Source organism: Mustelus asterias, unplaced genomic scaffold, assembly GCF_964213995.1.
Source record: "Mustelus asterias unplaced genomic scaffold, sMusAst1.hap1.1 HAP1_SCAFFOLD_94, whole genome shotgun sequence".
Lineage (NCBI taxonomy): Eukaryota > Metazoa > Chordata > Chondrichthyes > Carcharhiniformes > Triakidae > Mustelus > Mustelus asterias.
Window position 1 is genome coordinate 1077952 of NW_027590142.1, and position 26975 is coordinate 1104926.

At 45.1% G+C, this 26975-nt stretch overlaps 2 protein-coding genes across 2 annotated transcripts in view; one reads left to right on the plus strand and one right to left on the minus strand.

The window, feature by feature from the left end:
• LOC144484165 (uncharacterized) overlaps positions 1-26975 on the minus strand; it is a 385513-nt gene that overhangs the window by 273163 nt on the left and 85375 nt on the right. The window lies entirely within an intron of this gene.
• LOC144484180 (uncharacterized) overlaps positions 1-26975 on the plus strand; it is a 127967-nt gene that overhangs the window by 39049 nt on the left and 61943 nt on the right. The window lies entirely within an intron of this gene.

The following is a 26975-nucleotide window of genomic DNA, read 5'->3' on the forward strand; positions in this document are numbered from 1 at the left end:
TCCGAAGGCACCACTGAAGCCTTCCATGCCCGCTGGGCACTGCAGGGACTGGGGTGTATTATTGACCCCTTTAGTCACATTTTAATTTGATGCTTTAAGTTTCCTTTCCGCTTTGTTTTTTGTTTCGGGCGGTTCCCCTCCTTTTAGGGAGCTGCCCCTTTTGAGTTGTCCCTAAGTTAAGTTGATTTTGTTTATTTGGTTGGACACAAAAAAGATGTCCCTGATTGATGTCGGTGGTGTGGAATCAGTTTCTGATTGGTTTCTTCATGGTGATGGTCATCTACCGATCATTTCCTGCAACCTCCTGGCTGGCCCTCGAATGTATCAGTTACTTTCGGAGTCTGCCTCACGTTATAACCTTTCCTGTCATTTTATTAAATTTTATGGCTTCCTACTGAGATAATGGAGGCCTAAAGATATCTTCTTTGTCACTTATTTGAGATAAGCAAGTTTATGGTGTCAAATCCCAATGGTTAACATTTGGGTTCATTGTCTCAAATGTCTAATTGATGTGTAGAAATCCTGTAGAGTTCTCATTGGGGCAGGTGACTATCAGTATATTTTGGTTAAAGAAAGTGCTTGCTGGTTTTTGTAGTGGTTGCCAGAGCTTGGAACACAGTTAATTAAAAGGACACAAAGTGACACACAGCCTTAAACTAACACAGAAATTACAAAGTTACTTCAGATCTGAAATCCAAAGATAGTGGCATCAAATCAGTGTGTAAAAGGTGAGGTAGCAGGAAACACAAATACAGTATGATACATTCAATTGATAAATGTTAAGTAATTAGTCAGAATAACCACTACGCTATGAAAACTGATTGGAGAACTAAAATCTTTAATTTTTCAAATCAAAGATAGTTATATAGTCTGAAGGAAAGTGACTGCTTCTTTTAAGCTCTTACAAGTTAAAAGGATACATTAATTTACGACACAGTGCTGAAGGTTTGAAACTTCACAGCTGATTTCTTCACACAATATGGCCTCTAACTCAAGTATAACTGTTAATTAATGGCTGACGGGTAACAGTTCCAGATTTTAGCTCATCCAGAGCTGATGGGATCCACAGGACTCTGTAATTGAAGTATAAAAGTGTAGCTTTACACCGGCCTCGGGTCATGTGATGTATTTCACTTGTCAAATAAGGATGCAGCTACAGACAAAGCCAGTTACATGATACTAATATATTACAATTAAGCAGAATTTCACATCAGGTTAATTGATTAATAAGCTTCAATTACTTGATCATTACACATAACTGAGCTACAAACTATTAAATATGATCTTTCCTTAAGTCGAACAGTTCAGTCAAGCAACAGGCTGACACAGTCATACTTTGAATCATATCTTACTGCCAATGTCTCACAGGAACAAGGAGCAGGATTCGGCTATTTGGCCCCTTGAGTCTGCTCCACCATTTAATCAGATCAGGGCTGATCTGATAGTAACTTTAAATCTGCATCCTGCCTCCCCCCAATAATCTATCACCCACTTGCTTGCCAAGAATCTATCTACATCTGCCTTAAAAATCTTCAAAGACTCTGCTCCCACCGCCTTTTCAGAAGTGTTCCAGAGGTTCACGACCCTCTGAAAGAAAATATTTCACCTCATCTCCGTTTTAAATGTGTGAACCCTTATTTTTAAACAGGGACCTCTAGCTCTAGATTCTCACACAAGAGGAAACATCCTTTCCACATCAACCTGTCAAGACCCTTCTTGTTTCTTCTATGTTTCGATCAAATTTATCTTAAATTTATCTTTAAACTCCAGCAGACACAAACCTAGCCTGTCCAAGCTTTACCCATAATCCACACATTTCTGGCATTAGTCTGGTCAATCGACTGCTTCCAATGCATTTACATCCTTGCTTAAACAAGATGACCAATACTGTACACCATACTCCAGATGTGGTCTCACTGGTGCTCTGGATAACTGAAGCATAATCTCCATATTTGTGTAATCAATTCCCCTCACAAATGATAACTTTCCTAATTACTTGCTTTACCTGCTGACAAGCTTTTTGTGATTCATGCAAAGAACAAAGAACAGCACAGGAACAGGCCCTTCGGCCAACGCTGATCACATTGTCCTATCCAGACCAACCGCTTATATCCCTCTATTCCCCGTCTGTTCATGTGTTTATCAAGATAAGTCTTATATGTCGCTAACGTATCTGCCTCAACCACCTCACTTGGCAGGGCATTCCAGGCCCCCACCACCCTCTGTGTAAAAAACCTTCCCCCGCACATCTCCACTGAACCTTTCCCCCGTATCTTGAACTTGTGCCCCCTTGTAATTGTCATTTCTGCCCTGGGAAAAAGGTCCCAACTGTTCACCCTATCCACACCCCTCATAATTTTATAAACGTCTATCAGGTCGCGCCTCAGCCTCCGTCTTTCCAGGGAGAACAATCCCAGTTTATTCAATCTCGAGAACACTCAGATCCCTCTGCATCTCAGAGCTCGACAATCTCTCACCATTTAGATAATCTGCTTCCCTTTTATTCTTCCTGCCAAAATGTGCTGTCCTACCAGCAGTTCAGACCTGAGTAGAGGGAGCAGCACAGAGGTGGACAGTGCAAGGGAGTCATCCTGGGAGTCCTCAACTTGAAATTCTTTTTTATTCATTTGTGGGAAATGGGCATTGCTGGATGGCCAGCATTTATGGCCCAGTCCTTGTTGCCCTTGAACTGAGTGGCTTGCGAGGCCATTTCAGAGGGAGTCACATGTAGGCCAGACCGGGTAAGGAGAGCAGATTTCCTTCCCTAAAGGGCATTAGTGAACCTGATGGGTTTTTTACGATAATCAACAATGGTTTTATGGTCATCAGTAAATTGTTAATTCCAGATTTTTTATTGAATTCAAATTCCACCAACTGATGTGGCAGGATTCGAAACCCGGTCCCCAAATCATTAGCTGAGTTTCTGGATTAATAGTTCAGCAATAATACCACCGAGTCATCACCTCCCCTAGTTCAACATGGAGTGTAGGAGAACAAGTCAGGAGCAGCACTGGGCACCCTAAAACTGAGATTCCAACCCTGGTGACTCTGTAACATGGGACTATAAGCATGCTGAACAGCAGAAGCAGCATGTTCCAGGCAGGGCCAAGCGATCCCACAAACAACGGATCAGATCAAAGCTGCAGTCCCCCCACATCCAGTCGTGAATGGTGGGGGACAATTAAACAAATCACAGAGAGAGAAAGCTCCACAAATATCACCATCCTCAATGATTGGGGCAACAGTGGATCAGTGCAAACAACTGTGATTTATCTTTTGTGATCACGGATGTGTTACTGATACCTTCCCTGGATTCCGATGCCAGGAAAGACACTCTGGAAGGTATGGGGAGCTGGGACTTGTCCATGAGAGTAACTGAAGGTATGAGAACTGAAATAATATAGAGTTAGAAAGGAGAAAAGGCCACAAAAATGCAACAAGACATTGATTAATCTGTTCTTATCCTGGAGAAATGAAGATGCCGGCTTTGTGTCTTAAACAATATTAGTTCAGTTGACATTTATCCAGAGTATTAAACTTCAGCCCAGTTATAGCAATCACTAACATTAGCAAAAACAAACTCCAACTGTCAGAATGAACACGGTTCAGTCCTGGATGTGATTGACAGCCGCAATAACAACAGAATCCAACCCCTCCAGACACTTGTCAATTTAGAAGATGGGTTGACTGAGTGAATTCCATCTCACACTCAGAGAAGGTGAACGGTCTCTCTCCATTGTGAGTGTGTTGGTGTCTCAGCAGGTGGGATGAGTGAGAAAATCCCTTCCCGCACTCAGAGCAAGTGAACGGTTTCTCTCCGGTGTGAATGTGCTGGTGTGTTCGCAGGTTGGATGAGCGAGTGAATCCCTTTCCACAGTCAGAGCAGGTGAACGGTCTCTCCCCAGTGTGAACTTGTTGGTGCCTCAGCAGAATACTGGAGGTCTTAAAGCTCTTCTCACATTCAGAACATTTGAAAGGTTTCTTGTCTGAATGAACAAGTTGGTGTGATCTGAGGCTGGTTAAATAAATGAATCCTTTTCCACACAAGGAGCAGGTGAACGACCTCTCCCCAGTGTGAACTCGCTGGTGTTTCTGGAGGCTGGATAACAGAGTGAATCCCTTCCCACACACTGTACATCTGAATGGCCTCTCCCCATTGTGAACTCGCTGGTGTATCAGCAGATCACTTGTGGTTTTATAACTCTTCTCACATTCAGTACATTTGAAAGGTCTGTTATCAGTGTGAACCAGTCGGTGTGTAGCGAGGTGGGATGATCGTGTGAATCCATTCCCACACACAGAGCAGGTGAACGGCCTCTCCCCAGTATGAGTGCGTTTGTGTTCAATGAGATTCTGTGATCGCTTAAATAACTTCCCACAGTAAGAGCAGCAGAACTGTTTCTCGGTGTGAATAGATTGGTGCGTGACCAGGTCCTCAGGGCTTTTAGAGCTGTGATCACCGTCAGCATGGTTAAAAAGCCTCTCTTCAATGTGAACTTGCTGGTGGGTCAGCAGGTGGGATGACTGAATGAATCCTTTCCCGCACATGGAGCAGGTGAATGGTCTCTCTCCAGTGTGACTGCGCCGATGCATTTCCAGCAGCGATGGGTAACTGAATCCCTTCCCACAGTCCCCACATTTCCATGGTTTCTCCATGGTGTGGGTGTTCTTGTCTGTTCAAGCCTTGTCCACACACAACATGTGTATTGCTTCTAAGTAAGGCTATTAAGGGTTATGGGACAAGGCAGAAAATTGGATTGTCATATCATATCAGCCGTGATCTCATTGAATGGAGGAGCAGACTCGATGAGTCCAATGGCCTAATCCTGATCCTAATTCTTATGGTCTTATGGTTCTCTGCTGTGAATGGTGTGATGTTTCTTTCAGGCTGTGTAACTGGTTAAAGCTCTTTCCAGTCAGTTCACTCTCACTCAGGTCTGTGTCTCGGTGCTTTTCCAGTCACACTGATGTTTGAAATTGTTCCCCACCGCCAGAACAGACAAACATTTCTCCTTCCACATTTAAAGGTCGATGATATTCAGGTTCTGATGAATTGAGTGACTCTGTCTGATCTTGATGTAATGTTTGGTTTCCATTTCCCATCTGCAATTCATCACCCTTGTGGACCTTGTAAAAGACATTGACAGAGTCAGTATCATTGTCAGCACAGGATAGAAATTCAGAACAAACAATTCTAGTTTCCATGGAATATTATATCAAATCTTGTTTCCCCAAATCTTGTGGTCCAATCGAACTTTCATCTGAACTAAACCAGAACTTTGTTTCCAGTGTTTGTGAGACACTCTGTACCCTGAGTTGTGGAAGATATCGAGTGTTCCAGTCGACACTGTCTACTCCCTCTCCAGGACCACACGAGCACGGACAAGAAAGTTAAAGTTTATTTTTATTAGTCACAGGTAAGGCTTGCAGCAACGCTGTAATGAAGTTACTGTGAAACCACAGAAGAGGGGCCCACAGCCAAGTTACCCTCTGCTGAACTACAAATTACTGTTTTAACCAGCCCCAAGAGCAGATCCAGGAAAAGATCCTCTGCCCTCCCCAGTCTCCTTCACTGGAGCATGGGGCAGAACAGAAGTGTAACTAAAAGTGGAGAAGCAGCTCCTTCAGGGGTTGCAATCTCTCACACTGAATATGTACATGGCTCATGGATTTCTCGAGTCTGCAAATTAATTTAAAGAGGAGAAAAAACAGTGATAAACACAAAGACAGGTTGTGAAATTGAACTGAATGAATTTGGTAATTTGTGGAGCCGGCACAAGGAAGAAGTGACTCCGGAAGCTGCTGGATTGTGATTAAAAACCCAAATGGTTTGTTAATGTCCTTCAATGCAGGAAACTTGCCACCCATCCAGATCTACACAAGAATTCAGCCTCAATGAGAGGAGAAAGATGAAGATGAAACAGGGAGGGAATGAATGGTAAGGACTTTATACATCTACAACTGGACAAGAACTTTGACAGAACCTGCCAAACCACAACCTTCACCAACTCAAAGGATGCAGGAAAACTATCACCTCCAAATGTCGCTTTCAATCTCAAAACAACTTGTAATCCTGAGGTAACCTGCATCCCCCTGCATTTAAGGGGCAATTTAGCATAGCCAATCCACCTAACCTGTACACCTTTGGGGTGTGGGAGGAAACCGGAGCACCTGAAGGAAACTCATGCAGTCACAGAGAGAACGTGCAAACTCCACACAGTCACCCAAAGCTGGAATCAAACCTGGGTCCCTGGTGCTGTGAGACAGCAGTGCTGACCACTGTGCCACCCTGTGCCACTGTACTGTGTTGCTCGGAAATAAGTTTTAGGATTTTGGCTGAGTGATTATGAAGGCAGAGCAGTATACTACCAAGTCAAAATAGTGCGAGATTCTGAAGAGTAAATGCAGGTAGTGGGGTTTCTGGGCATAAACTGCCCTTATCCATGTTGGAGAAGGTGCTGTCAAAGGAGGTTTAGCCAATTGCTGGTAATTCTAGTTATGTACATGTTCCGGTTACTTGTGAACTCGCTGGTGCCTTAGCAGTGTGGATGAACGACTGAATCCCTTCCCACTGAAAAATTTGAAATTCTTCTAACTGTAAATTTAATGAAAATACCCGACAGAACTACTTTTTCCTTACTTGAAACACAGCTTTAAATGGTCTGTTTGTTTCTAGGCTCGGTTCCATGAGCAACGCCTTCAACTAAACAAAATCAAAACACTGCAGCCGCTGTTTAAAAAAGGAAGGAGACAAAAGGCGGGTAACTATAGGCCGGTCAGCTTAACGTCTGTAGTAGGGAAAATGCTGGAATCCATTATTAAAGAGGAGATAGCAGGGCATCTGGATAGAAATGGTTCGATCAATCAGACGCAGCATGGATTCATGAGGGGAAAGTCGTGCTTGACGAACATGTTGGATTTTTATGAAGATGTGACTAGGGCGGTTGATGGAGGAGAACCGGTGGATGCGGTGTTTTTGGATTTCCAAAAGGCGTTTGATAAGGTGCCCCATAAAAGGCTGCTGAAGAAGATTAGGGCACACGGAGTTGGGGGTAGTGTGTTAAAGTGGATTGGGGACTGGCTATCCGACAGGAAGCAAAGAGTCGGAATAAATGGGTGTTTTTCCGGTTGGAGGAAGGTAACTAGTGGCGTGCCGCAGGGATCGGTACTCGGGCCGCAACTGTTTACCATTTATATAGATGATCTGGAGGAGGGGACGGAGTGTAGGTTAACGAAGTTTGCAGACGACACAAAGATAAGTGGAAAAGTGAATCGTGTGGAGGACGGAGAAGATCTGCAGAGAGATTTGGACAGGCTGAGTGAGTGGGCGAGGATATGGCAAATGGAGTATAACGTTGAGAAATGCGAGGTTATACACTTTGGAGGAAATAATAACAAATGGGATTACTATCTCAATGGAAACAAACTAAAACATGCTACCGTGCAAAGGGACCTGGGGGTCCTTGTGCATGAGACGCAAAAGCCCAGTCTGCAGGTACAACAGGTGATCAAGAAGGCAAATGGGATGTTGGCCTATATTGCGAGGGGGATAGAATATAAAAGCAGGGATGTCTTGATGCACCTGTACAGGGCATTGGTGAGGCCGCAGCTGGAATACTGTGTGCAGTATTGGTCCCCTTATATGAGGAAGGATATATTGGCATTGGAGGGAGTGCAGAGAAGGTTCACCAGGTTGATGCCGGAGATGAGGGGTTTGGATTATGAGGAGAGGCTGAGGAGATTGGGTTTGTACTCGTTGGAGTTTAGAAGGATGAGGGGGGATCTTATGGAGACTTATAAGATAATGCGGGGGCTGGATAGGGTGGAGGCGGAGAGATTCTTTCCACTTAGTAAGGAAGTTAAAACTAGAGGACACAGCCTCAAAATAAAGGGGGGTCGGTTTAGGACAGAGTTGAGGAGGAACTTCTTCTCCCAGAGGGTGGTGAATCTCTGGAATTCTCTGCCCACTGAGGTGGTGGAGGCTACCTCGCTGAATATGTTTAAAGCGCGGATGGATGGATTCCTGATCGGTAAGGGAATTAAGGGTTATGGGGATCAGGCGGGTAAGTGGTACTGATCCACGTCAGATCAGCCATGATCTTATTGAATGGCAGGGCAGGCTCGAGGGGCTAGATGGCCTACTCCTGCTCCCATTTCTTATGTTCTTAGCTGCTGGAAATCTGAAATGAAAAGAGAAAACGTTGTAAATACTCATCAGGTTAGACAGCACCTATGGAGACAGAAGCAGAGTTAATGTTTGCAGTCACTGACGCTTCTCTAATAAAACACATACCAATAGCTGCTGTTTTATGGGGCCGTGAATCCCACAATCCCCTGTGCCCCAGAAACAGCTCTATCCATCATACACATTTCCCATTATGACACTTCTATGTCAACAGGGCAAGCTGTTTAAAAGTCATCAAGTTCCATTTTTGCGTGTTGATGTTCATTAAAGATACAGATCGACTTCCCCCTTATCATGTTATTATGTATCAATTTCAGATATTTTGGTCGGGAATTTCCATTCCCTTACTTTTTGGTGGATAATGAATGCCTTGAGTACTTAGGTTACAGTATAATTTGATTCCTAATGACTGCACCACGATCCCTAATTTTCACATCGCAGCAGGAAAAGTTCACTGTTCACAAATGAGGCGTCTCGATGGCGTGCGCTTTCCCACCATTCCTCGCGGTAGTGAATGTCCCCTATCCACAGCACGGGAGAGAGCTGCGCATCCGCAGTCAGGCAGTGTGTGGCGCATGCGCAGCGTGAATGATGGCAATGGGGAGAGACATTCCTTTGTCTCATCAGCAACCGGTAAGGATGCGGATACATGGAGGGAGGATTGGAACCGGCAGATGGACGGAGAGGGTTTCTAAATATCTGGTGAAGGTCTCAAACCTCTAATAGTAATCCGCAGGTCCCGTGTTTGCAGCTTTGGATCTTTTTCCCGAGACGAGGCTCAGGTTAACAGCCGCCATCTTGATTCAGCAGGGAGCTCACAGGGAGCACATGCGCTGGTGTCTTGATGACGCAACAATAAGGGGGTGGGGCTTCAGCGTATTATGGTCCCAACCGGGTCCTAGTGACCGGATCGCACAGCAGATGGAGCAACAGGTTTTCAACAGCTTCACCCACTCCCAGGGAAAATTGGAGTATGGAAGTAAGCTGGCAGGGAACATAAAAACTGACTGTCAAAGTTTCTATAGATATGTAAAGAGAAGAAGATTGACAAAAACGAATGTTAGAAATGGGAGAATTCATAACGGGGAATAAAGAAATGGCTGAGGGATTAAATTGGTACTTTGCTTCAGTCTTCACAAAGGAAGACGTGAATAATGTACCAGAAGTGCTGAAAGAAACATGTTTTAGTGAGGGGGCTGAAGGAAATCAGCATCTGTCGAGAAATGGCTTTGGGGAAATTGATGGGATTGAAGGTGGATAAATCTCCAGGTCCAGATAATCTTCATCCCAGAGTACTTAAGGAAGTGGTCCTGGAAATAGTGGTTATTTTCCCAAATTCTTTGGAATCGGTAATAGTTCCTACAGATTGGCGGGTAGCTAATGTAAACCCACTGTTCGAAAAGTGAGGGAGAGAGAAAACAGGGAACTATAGACCAGTGAGCCTAACATTGGTACTGGGGAAGTTGCTGGTGTCTATTATCAAGGATTTCACAACTCGGCATTTGGAAGGCAGTGGTATAATCAGACAAAGACAGCATGGATTTACAAAAGGGAAATCATGCTTGACGAATCTATTGGAATTTTGTAAGGATGTAAGGAGTAGAGTTGACCGAGGAGAACCAGTGGATGTGGTTTATTTAGATTTTCAGAAGGCTTTCGACAAGGTCTCACATAATAGACTGCTATGTAAAGTTAAAGGACATGGGATTGCAGGGAATGTCTTGAGATGGATAGAAAGCTGGTTCGCAGATGAGAAGCGAAGCGTTGGCATAAATGAGTCTTTTTCTGATTGGCAGTCAGTGATTAGTGGGGTTTGGCAGGGATCTGTGCTAGGACCCCAACTCTTCAAATTATATATTAATGATTTGGAAGAGGGAACTGAATGTATTATCTCCAAATTTGCAGATAATACAAAGTTGGGTGGGAGGGTGAGCTGTGAGGAGGCTGCAGAGGTGCTTTAGCGTGATTGGGACTGGCTGAGTGTGTGGGCATCTTCAACCGGGATATTGGGTTCATGTCACACTATTTGTAACTCCCACAGTTGCGTGGACCTGCAGAGTTTCACTGGCTGTCCTGTCTGGAGACAATACACATCTTTTTAGCCTGTCTTGTTGCTCTCTCCACTCACATTGTTTCGTCTCTTAAAGACTTGATTAGTTGTAAGTATTTGCATTCCAACCATTATTCATGTAAATTGAGTCTGTGTCTTTATAAGCTCTGTTTGTGAACAGAATTCCCACTCACCTGAAGAAGGGGCTAAGAGCTCCGAAAGCTTGTGTGGCTTTTGCTACCAAATAAACCTGTTGGACTTTAACCTGGTGTTGTTAAACTTCTTACTGTGTTTACCCCAGTCCAACGCCGGCATCTCCACATCGTTATTATATGGGACAGATTTACTTCTGGTCCTGTAATAAATGCATTTATTATTTCCAGTCTTGTAATATAGTCCTGTAGCTACGTTATATATTTCCAGTCATAGAGTCATTCCAGCACAGAAGGAGTCCATTGGATAACTCGAGTGCATACCGACTCTCACTGTAATTTCATACTTTTTCATGATTTTCACAGTGACTTCATTGCAGTGTTAATGTCAGCATCCTTGTGACACTAATTAATAAATTATCAAAAATAAACTGTCTGTCGAGCAATTCTGTCCGTCTGGAGTGGGTCCCATTCTGTAACCCTGCAGCACCCATCTAATCTCATTGAGAAATTATTGATCATCTCTGCTTGACTACCCCCACAGGCAACAAGTTCAAGATCATCATCAATCGCAACCCCCTGTATCTTCACCAACTGGAGCCATCTTATCCATTAAATATATTTTTAGTTCAATCATAGCTGAGGTATTTGTATCATCGATAGTCACAGGTGAGGTGCCTGAAGACTGGAGGGTGGCAAATGTTGTGCCTTTGTTTAAAAAGGGCTGCAGGGAAAAGCCTGGGAACTATAGGCCGGTGAGCCTCACATCTGTGGTGGGTAAGTTGTTGGAAAGTATTTTGAGAGACAGGATCTACAGGCATTTAGAGACGCAAGTACTGATTAGGGACAGTCAGCATGGTTTTGTGAGTGGAAAATCATGTCTCACAAATTTGATTGAGTTTTTTGAAGGGGTAACCAAGAAGGTAGATGAGGGCAGTGCAGTCGATGTTGTCTACATGGACTTTAGCAAGGCCTTTGACAAGGTACTGCCTGGTAGGTTGTTGCATAAGGTTAATTCTTACGGGACCCAGGGTGAGGTAGCTAAATGGATACAAAATTGGCTTCTTGACAGAAGCCAGAGGGTGGTTGTAGAGGGTTGACCAGCGGTGTGCCTCAGGAATCCGTGCTGGGTCCCCTGTTATTTGTCATTTATATTAATGATTTGGATGAGAATATAGGAGGCATGGTTAGTAAGTTTGCAGATGACACAAAGATTGGTGGCATAGTGTAATTAATCTGACTGTAATTAATTATTTATTTTTTCAGTTAATTTTGGGTTTAAAATCGGAGGTTTTTTTCAAAACCGGAAGTCAGGCCAGGAGTGGCCAGGGGAAGTTTTTGGAGGGTTTAAAAAGGGCTTACCTTGGAGGTTCAGCTTCATTGTTCCCAGGAGCAGGCTGAGGGTAAGAGAGTGGGTTTTCTGACTGTAATTAATTATTTATTTTTTCAGTTAATTTTGGGTTTAAAATCGGAGGTTTTTTTCAAAACCGGAAGTCAGGCCAGGAGTGGCCAGGGGAAGTTTTTGGAGGGTTTAAAAGTGCACCAAAGTATACAGCGGGCAGCATCGTAGCAGGCAGCAGAGTGAGTGGGAAGTTGAGTGAGCTGTCAGGGCTTTGGCTCACAGGGCTTGGACGAGCAGGGGTGAGTTTTTGTTTCCTTACACTCTTATTAACTTTTCACTGTCTTACTTGACATAAAGTGTCCAATATGAGTGTGAAACCAGTGTGTTGTTCTCAGTGTAGGATGTGGGAGGTCCTGGAGGCATCTTGCCTCCCGGACATCCACATCTGTGAGGGGTGTGTCGAGCTGCGGTTCCTGAGGGACCGTGTTAGGGAGCTGGAACTACAGCTCGAGGATCTTAGGCTGATGAGGGAGAATGAGGAGGTGATAGACAAGAGCTATCATCAGGTGGTCACACCAGGGCCACGGGAGGAGGCTAAGTGGGTGACGGCCAGGAAGGGTAAGGCTAGGGTGGTTGAGAGCACCCCGGTGGATTTGCCCCTGCACAACAAGTACTCCTGCTTGAGTACTGCTGGGGGGGACAGCCCGCCTGGGGGAAGCAGCAGTGGCCGTGTCTCTGCAGTGGAGTCCAGCCCTGTAACTCAGAGGGCTAAGGAAAAGAGGAGGAAGGCGGTATTAATCGGGGACTCGATGGTGAAGGGGACAGACAGGCGTTTCTGCGGAGGTAGGCGGGATTCTCGCATGGTGGTCTGCCTCCCTGGGGCCGGGATCCAGGATGTCGCTAGTCGCGTCCCGGAAATCCTGAGATGGGAGGGAGAGGAGCCTGAGGTAGCGGTACATATTGGTACCGCTGATGTGGGTAGGAAGGGAGAAGGGGTCGTGAAAAGGGAGTACAGGGAATTAGGGAGACAGCTGAGAAAGAGGAAAGCAAAGGTAGTAATCTCAGGATTACTGCCTGTGCCACGGGAAGGTGAGGGCAGGAATGGAGTGAGGTGGAAGATGAATGTGTGGCTGAGGGACTGGTGCAGGGGGCAGGGATTCAGGTTCCTGGACCATTGGGACCTCTTTAGGGGCAGGGGTGATCTGTATACAAAAAACGGGTGGAACTTGAACCACACGGGGACCAATATCCTGGCCGGTAGGTTGGCTAAGGCTACTGGGGAGAATTTAAACTAGATAGGTTGGGGGGAGGGGAGCTAGAAGAGTTGACTAGGATCAAGGAACTAATTGATGGGGGGGGAGGATGCAGGGGTAAGGGGAATTACAAAATTAATGGTAGAGGAGAGGGTGCAAGTGAATGAAGGCGGTAATTTAGATAAGGGAGTAGAGGGAGAGGGTGTTCGCGACTCATCAAAGCGGGTCCAGATAAAAGCTGGAATAAGGACACTTTGCCTGAATGCACGAAGCATTCGGAACAAGGTGAATGAGTTGATGGTGCAAATCAGCACAAGTGGGTACGATCTAGTGTCCATTACAGAAACGTGGCTGAAAGGTGACCAGGACTGGGAGATGAATATCCAGGGGTATCAGGCGTTTAGGAAGAATAGACAGGAAGGAAAAGGTGGTGGGGTCGCGCTATTAATAAGAGATAATATCAGGGTAGTACTGAGGGATGACATAGGCTCTGAGGAACAAAACGTGGAATCGTTATGGGTAGAGATGAGGAATAGTAGAGGGAGAAAGACACTAGTAGGTGTGGTATATAGGCCCCCAAATAATAATGTTGAGGTGGGGAGGGCTATAAACAAGCAGATAAGGGATGCGTGTAAAAACGGAACGGCAATAATCATGGGGGACTTCAACATGCACATTGACTGGCAGACTCAAGTCGGTAAGGGTGGAATGGAGGAAGAGTTCTTAGAATGCTGTCGGGATAGTTTCCTTGAACAGCATGTTACGGAACCGACGAGGGAACGAGCTATTTTGGATCTGGTATTGTGTAACGAGGTAGGTAGAATTAAGGATCTTATTGTGAAGGACCCTCTTGGGTCTAGTGACCACAATATGGTCGAATTTCTGATTCAGATGGAAGAGGAGAAAGTTTGGTCTCAAACCAGTGTCCTCTGTTTGAACAGAGGGAAATATGATAGGATGAGGGATGAATTGGCTAAGGTAGACTGGGAGAGGAGGCTGGCAGGTAGGATAGCTGAGGAACAGTGGAGGATTTTTAAGGAGATCCTTTTCAGTTCTCAGCAAAAATATATTCCAGCAAAAAACAAGGATTGTAAGAAAAGGGAGAACCAGCCGTGGATAACGAAGGAAATAAAGGAGAGTATTAAAATAAAAACAGCTGCGTACAGAGTGGCCAAAAATAGTGGAGAAACAAGTGATTGGGAAAAATTTAAGAAACAACAAAGAGAGACTAAGAAAGCGATAAAGAAAGGAAGGATAGACTATGAAGCTAGGCTAGCAATTAATATAAAAAATGATAGTAAAAGTTTTTATAAATATATAAAAAGGAATAGAGTGGCTAGAGTGAATGTTGGACCCTTGGAGGACGAGAGGGGGGAGTTAATAGTGGGAAATGAGGATATGGCTGAGTCTTTAAATACGTTTTTTGTGTCGGTCTTCACGGTGGAGGACACAAATAGTTTGCCAAATATTAACGATAGAGGGTTGGCAGCAGGAGAAATACTTAATACAATTAATGTTACCAGAGAGGCAGTGCTGGGTAGACTAATGGGACTGAAGGTGGACAAGTCCCCGGGTCCGGATGGAATGCATCCCAGGGTATTGAAAGAAATGTCAGAGGTAATAGTGGATGCGTTAGTGATTATTTATCAAAACTCGTTGCATTCTGGGGTAGTGCCGGTTGATTGGAAAACGGCTAATGTTACGCCGCTGTTTAAAAAAGGAAGGAGACAAAAGGCGGGTAACTATAGGCCGGTCAGCTTAACGTCTGTAGTAGGGAAAATGCTGGAATCCATTATTAAAGAGGAGATAGCAGGGCATCTGGATAGAAATGGTTCGATCAATCAGACGCAGCATGGATTCATGAGGGGAAAGTCGTGCTTGACGAACATGTTGGATTTTTATGAAGATGTGACGAGGGCGGTTGATGGAGGAGAACCGGTGGATGCGGTGTTTTTGGATTTCCAAAAGGCGTTTGATAAGGTGCCCCATAAAAGGCTGCTGAAGAAGATTAGGGCACACGGAGTTGGGGGTAGTGTGTTAAAGTGGATTGGGGACTGGCTATCCGACAGGAAGCAAAGAGTCGGAATAAATGGGTGTTTTTCCGGTTGGAGGAAGGTAACTAGTGGCGTGCCGCAGGGATCGGTACTCGGGCCGCAACTGTTTACCATTTATATAGATGATCTGGAGGAGGGGACGGAGTGTAGGGTAACGAAGTTTGCAGACGACACAAAGATAAGTGGAAAAGTGAATCGTGTGGAGGACGGAGAAGATCTGCAGAGAGATTTGGACAGGCTGAGTGAGTGGGCGAGGATATGGCAAATGGAGTATAACGTTGATAAATGCGAGGTTATACACTTTGGAGGAAATAATAACAAATGGGATTACTATCTCAATGGAAACAAACTAAAACATGCTACCGTGCAAAGGGACCTGGGGGTCCTTGTGCATGAGACGCAAAAGCCCAGTCTGCAGGTACAACAGGTGATCAAGAAGGCAAATGGGATGTTGGCCTATATTGCGAGGGGGATAGAATATAAAAGCAGGGATGTCTTGATGCACCTGTACAGGGCATTGGTGAGGCCGCAGCTGGAATACTGTGTGCAGTATTGGTCCCCTTATATGAGGAAGGATATATTGGCATTGGAGGGAGTGCAGAGAAGGTTCACCAGGTTGATGCCGGAGATGAGGGGTTTGGATTATGAGGAGAGGCTGAGGAGATTGGGTTTGTACTCGTTGGAGTTTAGAAGGATGAGGGGGGATCTTATGGAGACTTATAAGATAATGCGGGGGCTGGATAGGGTGGAGGCGGAGAGATTCTTTCCACTTAGTAAGGAAGTTAAAACTAGAGGACACAGCCTCAAAATAAAGGGGGGTCGGTTTAGGACAGAGTTGAGGAGGAACTTCTTCTCCCAGAGGGTGGTGAATCTCTGGAATTCTCTGCCCACTGAGGTGGTGGAGGCTACCTCGCTGAATATGTTTAAAGCGCGGATGGATGGATTCCTGATCGGTAAGGGAATTAAGGGTTATGGGGATCAGGCGGGTAAGTGGTACTGATCCACGTCAGATCAGCCATGATCTTATTGAATGGCGGGGCAGGCTCGAGGGGCTAGATGGCCTACTCCTGCTCCTATTTCTTACGTTCTTATGTTCTTATAGTGGACAGTGAAGAAGGTTATCTCAGATTGCAATGGGATCGTGATTTATTGGGCCAGTGGGCTGACGAATGGCAGATGGAGTTTAATATAGATAAAGGCAAGGTGATGCATTTTGGTAGATTGAACCAGGGCAGGACTTACTGAGTTAATGGTAGGGCGTTGGGGAGAGTTACAGAACAAAGAGATCTCGGGGTACAGGTTTATAGCTCCTTGAAAGTGGAGTCACAGGTGGACAGAGTGGTGAAGAAGGCATTCGGCATGCTTGGTTTCATTGGTCAGGACAATGAATACGGGAGTTGGGATGTCTTGTTGAAGTTGCACAAGATATTGGTAAAGCCACACTTGGAATACTGTGTACAGTTATGGTCACCCTATTATAGAAAGGATATTATTAAACTTGAAAGAGTGTAGAAAATACTTACTAGGATGCTACCCAGACTTGGTGGTTTGAATTATAAGGAGAGGCTGGATAGACTGAAACGTTTTTCCCTGGAGCGTAGGAGGCTGAGGGGTGATCTTATAAAGGTCTATAAAATAATGAGGGACATAGATCAGCTAGCTCGTAAATATATTTTCCCAAAGGTAGGGGAGTCTAAAACTAGAGGGCATAGGTTTAAGGGGAGGAAGGAGAGATAAAAAAAGGGTCCAGAGGGGCAACTTTTTCACACAGGGTGGTGAGTGTCTGGAACAAGCTGCCAGAGGTAGTAGTAGAGGCAGGTACAATTTTGTCTTTTAAAAAGCATTTCGACAGTGACATGGGTAAGATGGGTATAGAGGGATATGGGCCAAATGCGGGCAATTGGGATTAGCTTAGGGGTTTAAAAAAAAAGGTGGCATGGACAAGTTCGGCCAAAGAGCCTGTTTCCTCTATGACTCTACAAAGACATATATCTGTCTGGCCGCCTGCATGGAGATTTTCAGCTCTCTGTGTCCAGGACAGGAAGCAGTGAGCATGGATCTGTCAATCAGCCTCAATCAGCCCCTTCAGGAGAATTGGGAGGGTGAATATTAGATACAGCAGAGTGAGAATGGAGGGAGAGTGTGTGGGATGGAGAGTCACAGCTTTTGGGGAATGAGAGAGGAAAGAATGTTCCATAGAAACTAGAATTGTCTGTTCTGAATTTCTATCCTGTACTGACTGTGATGACTTTTGTAAACTCCTTTTACAGGATATCTAGAAGGTGAGGATTTACAGACAAAAATCTCAGACCAAATGTCACATCAACATCTGACAGAGTCACTCAATTCATCGGGACCTGAATATCATCAGCCTTTGAATCTCGAAGGAGAGATGTTTCTTTGCTCTGTCTTTCATATTTTAAATATCAGTGTGACTGGAAAGCACCGAATCTGACACACACCAGAGTGAGAGTGTTCCAGTTCATTGCATGTGGAAAACGCTTCAGTTGCACAGCCTGAAAAAACATCGCAGCATTCACAGCGGGGAGAGACTGTACCCGTGTTCTGTGCGTGGATGAGGTTTCAACTGTTTGTCCGACCTGGAGAGTCACAAGGACACCTGCACCATGGAGAAACGGTGGAAATGTGGGGACTGTGGGAAGGGATTTAGATACCCTTCTCACCTGGAAACTCATCGACACAGTCACACTGGGGAGAGACCGTTCACCTGTTCTCAGTGTGGGAATGGATTCAGTCGATTATCCACTCTGCAGACACACCAGAGAGTTCACAATGAGGAAAGGCCATTCATCTGCTTTCATTGTGGGAAGAGATTCACTCAGTCATCCAGCCTGCAGACACACCAGCGAGTTCACAATGAGGAGAGACCATTCATCTGCTCTCAGTGTGGGAAGGGATTCAGTCAGTCATCCAGCCTGCGGACACACCAGCGAGTTCACACTAGGGAGAGGCCGTTTATCTGCTCTCAGTGTGGGAATGGGTTCACTCAGTTATCCCATCTGAAGACACACCAACGGTTTCACACTGGGGAGAGGCCGTTCACCTGCCCTCAGTGCGAGAAGGGATTTGCTCAGTTATCCACTCTTCAGACACACCAGCGAGTTCACACCAAGGAGAGACCGTTCACCTGCTCTCAGTGTGGGAAAGGATTCACTCAGTTATCCAACCTGCGGAGACACCAGCGAGTTCACATGTGATTCCAGGGGTTGGATTCTGCTGTTATTGTTTCTGCTCTCAATTACATCCAGGACTGCATTTTGTTCATTCTCACAGTTGGTCACTGGGGAGAATTGGAGGCTCTCTGTCTGCTGGACTGGCCGGTCTCACCACTTTGCCTCCAGTGGGCTGATAATCTTTTAACCTTGTTGCGAATATCTGGCTTTGGATTTCTCAAGGATCACAGAGTGAAAGGGTGTTTGGAAGTTTAAAGATATTTTGTTCGCAATTATGTTTGGAAGGCTCGCAAAGCACGCAGAGGGAGTAGTGAGCATGAGGAACTGAAAGAGATTAGTATTCGTGAAAAAGTAGCACTGGAGAAATTAATGGGGTTGGAAGTGAATTAATCGGCAAAAGCTGCTGATCTACATCCCAGAGTGTTGGAAGAGGTGGCTGTGGAGATAGTGGATACATTGGTGGTCATCTTTCCAAATTCTATACATTGTGGAATTTTTGCTGCAGATTGGAAGGTGGTAAATGAAACCCCACTGTTTAAGGAGGGAGAGAGAAAACGGGGAACCACAGACCCATCAGCCTGACATCAGCCGGAGGGAAAATGCTACAATCTATTGTACAGGATGTGATAACAAATGAATATGCACATTCAGAACAGGGGTACGTCCCTCACGCCTGCTCCACCATTCAATACGTGCACAGCTGATCTGATTGTAACCTCAACTTCACATTCCCGCCGACCCCCCGATAAACTTTCACCCCCTTGCTTATTAAGAATCTATCCAGCTCTGCCTTCAAAAGATTCAGAGACTCTGCGTCCACTGCCCTTTGAGAAAGAGAGTTCCAGACATTCAGACCCTCTGAGAGGAAGAAGTTCTCCTGTTATTTGTTTTAATCGAGCCGCCTCTTACTCTTCTAAACTCCAGTAGATACAAGTCTAACCTGTCCAATCATTCCTCATTAGACAAACCAGCCATTTCAGGTATTAGTCCAGTAAACCTTCTCTGAGCTGTTTCCAATGTGTTTACATCTTTCCGAAGTGAGAGCCATATTGTACACAGTACTCCAGATGGTTTCACCAATATCCTGTATAACTGAAGCATAACCTTCCTACTTTTTTATTAAATTCCCTTCGCAATAAACAGTAACAGTCTATTAGCTTTCCCAATTCCTTGCTGTACCTGTATACCGGCCTTTTGTGATTCACGCACTGGGACACCCAGGTCCCTCTGCAATCCCAGCTCTGCAATCTCACACCATTTAAATGATAAGCTTCTCTTTTTATTCTTCCTGCCAAAATGGATGATTTGACTTTTTGCCACATTATATTCCATTTGGCGGATCTTTGCCCCTGCCTTAACCTATCTATATATTTTTGTAACCAAAAAAGAAGATGCTGGAAAATCTCAGCAGGTCTGGCAGCATCTGTAAGGAGAGAAAAGAGCTGATGTTTCGAGTCCAGATGACCCTTTGTTAAAGCTAAAAGGCAGAGAAAGTGGGAGATATTTATACTGCAGGGTGAGGGAATTAAAGATGAGTCATAGCCACAGAAACCAGGGGAAAAGACTGCTAATAGCTGTCCACAGAGAGAATAAAGGGTGTGAATGGCCAAAAGAGAGAGGGAGGGGCGGGGAGGGGAGAGAGTAATGAATGGGACGAGGTAAGATTTAGCAAAGGGGGAGAAAAAGTCAGAGAAGGGGAATAAAGAAGGGGGAAAGAGTGGGAGGGAGGAAGAAAAATGAAGAAACAATAAAGAAATTAAAGGAATAAAGTATATATTTTTGTCGTCTCCTTATGTCGTCTTCACAACTTTCCCACCTATCTTTATGCCATTAGCAAATTTAGCAACCATCCCCTCAGTCCTTTCACCCAAGTCTGAGGGCGAAAAGGGGTCACGAGAAATCATTGGGCAGCAGGATTAAGGAAAATCCCAAGGCTTTTTATACATATATAAAGAACAACAGGGAGAGGGTCGGTCCACTCAAGGACAGGGGAGGGAATCTATGCGTGGAGGCAGAGGAAATGGCGATGTATTAAATGAGTACTTTGCGTCCGTATTCATCAAAGAGAAGGACTTGGTGGATGATGAGTCTGGGAAAGGGTGTGTGGATAGTTTGAGTCATGTTGACATCAAAAAGGAGGAGGTATTGGGGTTCTTGAGAAACATTAAGGTAGACAAGTCCCCAGGGCCTGATGGGATATACCCCAGAATACTGAGAGAGGCAAGGGAGGAAATTGCTGGGGCCTTGAGAGAAATCTTTGTATCATCACTGGCTACAGAGGAGGTAAACACAGTAAGAAGTCTAACAACACCAGGTTTATTTGGTAGCAAATACCATTAGCTTTCGGAGCGCTGCCCCTTCGTCAGGTGGACTTGCAAAATCTCACTAGCTCTCCTGTCTGGAGACAATACACATCTCTTTCCCTTGTGCTTAATGCTCTCTCCACTCACATTGTCTGTACCTTTAAGACTTGATTAGCTGTATTAGCTTGATTAGCATTCCAATCATTATTCTGTAAATTGAGTTTGTGTCTCTGTATGTCCTGTTTGTGAGCACATCTCCCATTCCACCTGACGAAGGGGCAGCGCTTCGAAAGCTAGTGGCATTTGCTACCAAATAAACCTGTTGGACTTTAACCTGGTGTTGTGAGACTTCTTACTGTGTTTAGCCCAGTCCAACGCCGGCATCTCCACATACAGAGGAGGTCCCAGAGGATTGGAGAATAGCCAATATTGTTCCTTTGTTTAAGAAGAGTAGCAAGAACAAGCCAGGTAATTACAGGCTGGTGAGCATTACATCAGTGGTAGGGAAATTATTGGAGTGGATTCTTCAAGATAGGATTTATTCCCACTTGGAAACAAGTGGATGTATTAGCAAGAGGCAACATGGTTTTGTGAAGGGGAGGTCGTGTCTCACTAAATTGATTGAGTTTTTCGAGGAAGTGATAGAACATAGAACAGTACAGCACAGAACAGGCCCTTCGGCCCACGATGTTGTGCCGAGCTTTATCTGAAACCAAGATCAAGCTATCCCACTCCCTATCATCCTGGTGTGCTCCATGTGCCTATCCAATAACCGCTTAAATGTTCCTAAAGTGCCTGACTCCACTATCACTGCAGGCAGTCCATTCCACACCCCAACCACTCTCTGCGTAAAGAACCTACCTCTGATATCCTTCCTGTATCTCCCACCACGAACCCTATAGTTATGCCCCCTTGTCATAGCTCCATCCACCCGAGGAAATAGTCTTTGAACGTTCACTCTATCTATCCACTTCATCATTTTATAAACCTCTATTAGGTCTCCCCTCAGCCTCCTCCGCTCCAGAGAGAACAGCCCGAGCTCCCTCAACCTTTCCTCATAAGACCTACCCTCCAAACCAGGCAGCATCCTGGTAAATCTCCTCTGCACTCTTTCCAGCGCTTCCACATCCTTCTTATAGTGAGGTGACCAGAACTGCACACAATATTCCAAATGCGGTCTCACCAAGGTCCTGTACAGTTGCTGCATAACCCCACGGCTCTTAAACTCCAACCCCCTGTTAATAAAAGCTAACACACTATAGGCCTTCTTCACAGCTCTATCCACTTGAGTGGCAACCTTTAGAGATCTGTGGATATGGACTCAACATTAAGAAGCATTTAGATGAGCACTTGAAATGCCATCGCTTACAAGGCTACTACTGACCAAATGGTGGAAGGTGGGATTAGAACAGATCGATGCTTGAGAGCTGGCACAAATTCGATGGGCCAAAGGGCCTCTTGCTGTGCTTTAAAACTCTGAGGACAGAAATAGCCTTGTAAGCGATGGCATTTCAAGTGCTCATCTAAATGCTTCTTAATGTTGAGCGTTCCCACCTCTCCCACCCTTTCAGGCAGTGAGTTCCCGATTCCACAATCCTCTGGGTGAAAATCTTTTCCCTCAATTCCCCTCTAAATCTCCTGCCCCTCACCTTAAATCTGGAAGTTGACCCAGCGACTAAAGTTGCTTGAACTAAGGGTTCATATTTTTGTCCACCCCAATCAGGCCCCCCTCAGCCTTCTCTGAATTAGGGAGAACAATTCCAGCCTCACCAGCCTCTCTTCATGGCTGAAACTTTCCAGCCCAGGCAGCATCCTGGTGAATCTCCTATGACCAGTGTTGTTATGTGATAAATATCGGATGGTTCTGCAATAAAGTACATTTATTATTATTTCTAGTCTTGTAATATAGTACTGTAGCTACATCATATATTTCCAGTCAGAGTCATTACAGCACAGGAGGAGTTCATTGGACAACTCCAGTTCCTGCCGAGCAATTCTGTCAGTCTGGAGTGGGTCCCATTCTGTAACCCTGCAGCACCCATCCAATCACATTCAAAATTACTGACCATCTCTGCTTCGACTACCCTCATAGGCAGCAAGGTCAAGAACATGACCAATCACAACCCCCTGTATCTTAACCAATTTACAGATTTAGGGGAATGAGTGGGGAAAGAATGTTCCTTAGAAACTAGAATTTTAGTTCTGAATTTTGATCCTGTACAGACTGTGATTTCTGCCGCAAACTCCTTTACAGGATATCAGAAGGTTAAGATCCATAGACGGAAATCCCAAACCAAACATCACATCAAGATCTGATAGTCGTCAATTCATCTGGACCTCAACATCATCGACCTTTGAATCTAGAAGGAGAAATATTTCTGTTTTTTCTGCTTCAGAATGTTTAAACATCAGTGTGACTGGAAAGCACCGAGACACAAACACACCCGAGTGAGAGTGTTCCAGTGCACTGAGTGTGGAAAGAGCTTTAACCAGTTACACAGCCTGAAAATACATCGCAGCATTCAGAGCGGGAGAGATTGTACCCGTGTTCTGTGTGAGATTTAACTGATTGTTTAACCTGGAGAGTCACAAGGACACCCGCACCATGGAGAAACTGGGGAAATGTGGAGACTGTGGGAAGGGATTCAGGTTCCCATCTCAGCTGGAAACTCATCGATGCAGTCACACTGGGGAGCGGCCATTCACCTGCCCTGTGTGTGGGAAGGAATTCACTCAGTCATCCAATCTGCTGAGTCACAATCTCACTCATACCTGTGAGAGACCCTTTAAATGCTCTGACATTGGGACTGGTTTCAAAAGCTCTCGGGTTCTGGTGTCCCACTGACGCATTCACACCGGGGAGAGACCGTTCAACTGCTTTCACTGCCCAAAGATGTTTAGAAGGTCGTCCCACTTGCTGTCACACCAGCGCATTCACACTGAGGAGGGACTGTTTAGCTGCTCTCACTCCACAAAGCAGTTTCAAACATCATCCAACCTGTGGAAACACCAGCAAGTTCACACTGAGGAGTGGCTGTTCACCTGCTCTGTGTGTGGGAAGAGATTCACTCTGTCATCCAATCTGCTGAGACACCAGCAAGTTCACACTGGGGAGAGACCGTTCACCTGCTCCGAGTGTGGGAACAGATTCACCCAGTTATCCAGCCTGCAGAGACACAACGTCATTCACAACAGCGAGAGACCCTTTAAATGCTCTGACTGTGGGAGCGGATTCTAAAGCTCTCAGGATCTGATGGATCACCAGCGCACTCACACTGTGGCGAGACCATTCAGCTGCTCTCACTGCACAAAGACATTTCGAAGATCATCCCACCTGCGGAATCACCAACGAGTTCACACGAGGGAGCGGCCATTCACCTGCTGTGTGTGTGGGAGGGGATGCAGTGATTTATCCAGCCTGCAGTCACAAAGTCAATCACAGCAATGAGCGACCCTTTAAATGCTCTGACTGCGGGAAAGATTTCAAAAGTTCTCATCAACTGTTGGTTCACCAGCGCATTCACGCTGAGGAGAGGCCGTTCAGCTGCTCTCACTGCACAAAGAGATTTACAACATCATCCTACCTGTGGGAACACCAGCGAGTTCACACTAATGAGCGACCCTTTAAATGCTCTGACTGTGGGAGTGGCTTCAAAAGGTCTCAGGATCTGGTGTCCCACCAGCGCATTCACACTGAGGAGCGACCGTTCACCTGCTCTCACTGCACAAAGAGCTTCAGAACTTCATCCAACCTGCGGAAACATGAGCGAGTTCACACCGGAGCGAAACCGTTCACATGCTCTCTGTGTGGGAAGGGATTCAGTGATTCATGCAACCTGCGAGAACACCAGCGAGTTCACACTGGGGAGAGGCCATTCACCCGTTCTCAGTGTGGGAAAGGATTTAGTGATTCATCCCTCCTGCTGAGACACCAGCGAATTCACAAGTGATTACTGGTGTTGGATTCTGCTGTTATTGCTGCTGTTAATCACATCCAGGACTGAACCATGTTCATTCTGACAGTTGGTGAAGTGGGAGGGTCGGAGGGTTTCTTTCTGCTGGACTGGCCAGTCTCCCAACTTTGCTTCCAATGGGCTGATGCTCTTTGAGCCTGGGAGAGCACATTTCCACTGAAATGATCCACTAAAGATGATGAAGGACATTTATTTTATCCTGGATCGTAAAGAGTGCTTTTCCTACGACTAAGGTAGATTTAAAATAAATACAGAACTGAAAAAACACAGCCGGTCTGGCAGCATCCGTGGAGAGAGAAACAGAGTTAATGTTTCACATCCAATGTAACTCTACTTCAGAACTAAAGAAAGGGAGAAATATGATGGGTTTGATGCTGCTGAGAAAGGGGGGTCAGGTAGAACAAAAGGGAAAGTCAGGGATTGGTTAGAGGATGGGTGAGATTAAATGACTTTAACCTGGTGTTGTTAAAACTCTTACTGTGTTTACCCCAGTCCAACACCGGCATCTCCACATCGTAAAGAAACAAAGCATTGGTCCAGAGTAAGTGTTAATGGCAGAATAAAGGACAGCTCTATCTGGAAGGAAAAAAACATGAAAACAAGATACAGACTGGCACTCAGCAAAAAAAAACCCAAAATGGAGGAGAGAGTTCAGGGTGTGAAGTTGTTGAACTCAATGTTGAGTCCAGAAGGCTGTAAAGTGCCTCATCGGAAGATGAGGGGCTGTTTGTCCAGCTTGTGTTGGGCTTCTCCGGAACATTGCAGCAGGCCGAGGACAGAAATGTGAGTGTGAGAGCAAGGTGCTGAATTCTAATGGCAAGCGAGCGGAAGGTCAGGGTCATGCTTGTGGACTGAGCGGAGGTGTTCCACAAAGAGGGCAGGGAACAGGCTACAGATGAATTAAAGAGAAACCATTTGGATCCAGAACATTGTGAACATCCTTTTACTCTGGTTGTCTTTGATCCTCAAGTCATTTTCTGTTTGTTTTAACCATGTTCTGTTTCATTAATAAACTTTTATCAGTAAAAATTTGATTTTGCTGGACTTTTTCTGATTATATTGATGCACTTTAGGGAAAGTGGGTGAGAGGGGTTGGCAGGCTCTTTAACAGAAAGTGAGTCCCTCTAAGGTAATTGGCAAAGGAGCCAGAGGGGGAGATGAGATTTTATTTTATTTTTTGACACAGCGAGTTGTTCTGATCTGCCTGAAAAAAGATTCAATAGAATCTTTCCAAAGGGTAAAGACTTGAAAGGGAAGAATTTGCAGGGCTGTGGGGAAAGAACAGAGCAGTTGGATGAATCAGAGAGTCCTTTCAAAGAGATAGCAGGGGCACGATGGGCTGAACGGACTCCTCCTGCAGCCTGTCAATCTCAGCCTCCTGCTTTTGTGCAGGTTAAAAGGGACAGATTTCAGTGCAGCCTCTTCCCTGTATATGTATTTAAAGAGACGGGTTTCTCTTTCATTCTGAGAGACCGATATAACAATTGGTTGGAGGCCCATTTCCTACCGAGTTCTCCAGCACTTTCCTGTCTCTCTATTACTGCGATGCCCATGGCAGTTTTGCAACTGGGACGCAGGCCTCATTATTCTTGGCTAAATTCAGCCCTCAGCTCCGTCGCCTGGCTCTCATTGACACGAGCAATGGAGAGACAGAAAGGTGCCCCAGGCTCAAATGGGAAGTCGAAATTTGGGGCTTTAAATGAATTATTAAGATCTCTGTAATGATCAATAATTTAAAGAAATGAATTTAAACCCATTGAGTAAATGAAAGAATCACAAGACAAAACTTCAAGTTTTATGACTTTTACTCTGACAAGCTGGAAGCAACAATGAGTAAACACTTTTTGTAGAAACATAGCTCTTAAGCTGTAAAATTGAACTTTGCCCTTTTACTCTTAACACACTCAAATATCCCAGTCAATGGTTATGTTTTACTCTGCCTTGGAATGTTGACACTCAATTCTCCAAGAATGAGTCCGGCAAGGTGACTTTTCACTCCCCAAGAGTGTATTTCCATTGTTTTCCTTTTCCAGTCTGGCAACCTTTAATCCCAGAACTGAATTTCACAGTGATGGTTTTAACACAAGCAAGGTGAATCTTCCAGCCTTGCTTCACAATTCTCAGGAAATTGCGACCAACATTCAACATTGGAGCAGAAGTTGGCCATTTGGCCCTTTGAGTCTGCTCCACTGTTTATTGAGATCATGGCTGATCTGTTTGTGTTGCGTTCCACACTGCCATTCTACAGCCGATACTTTAGATTTCCTTATCCAACAAGAATTAGTATAAAGGCAAAATTCTGCTGCTGCTGGAACCTGAAACATAAACAGAAAATGCTGGACAATCTCAGCAAGTCTGACAGCATCTATAGAGAGATAATACAGACAACATTTTGACTCAGGATGACTCTTTGTCAGAGGTGAATACAAGGAAAATTGGACAAAATTTATCCTGTGAGGGTCAAGAAC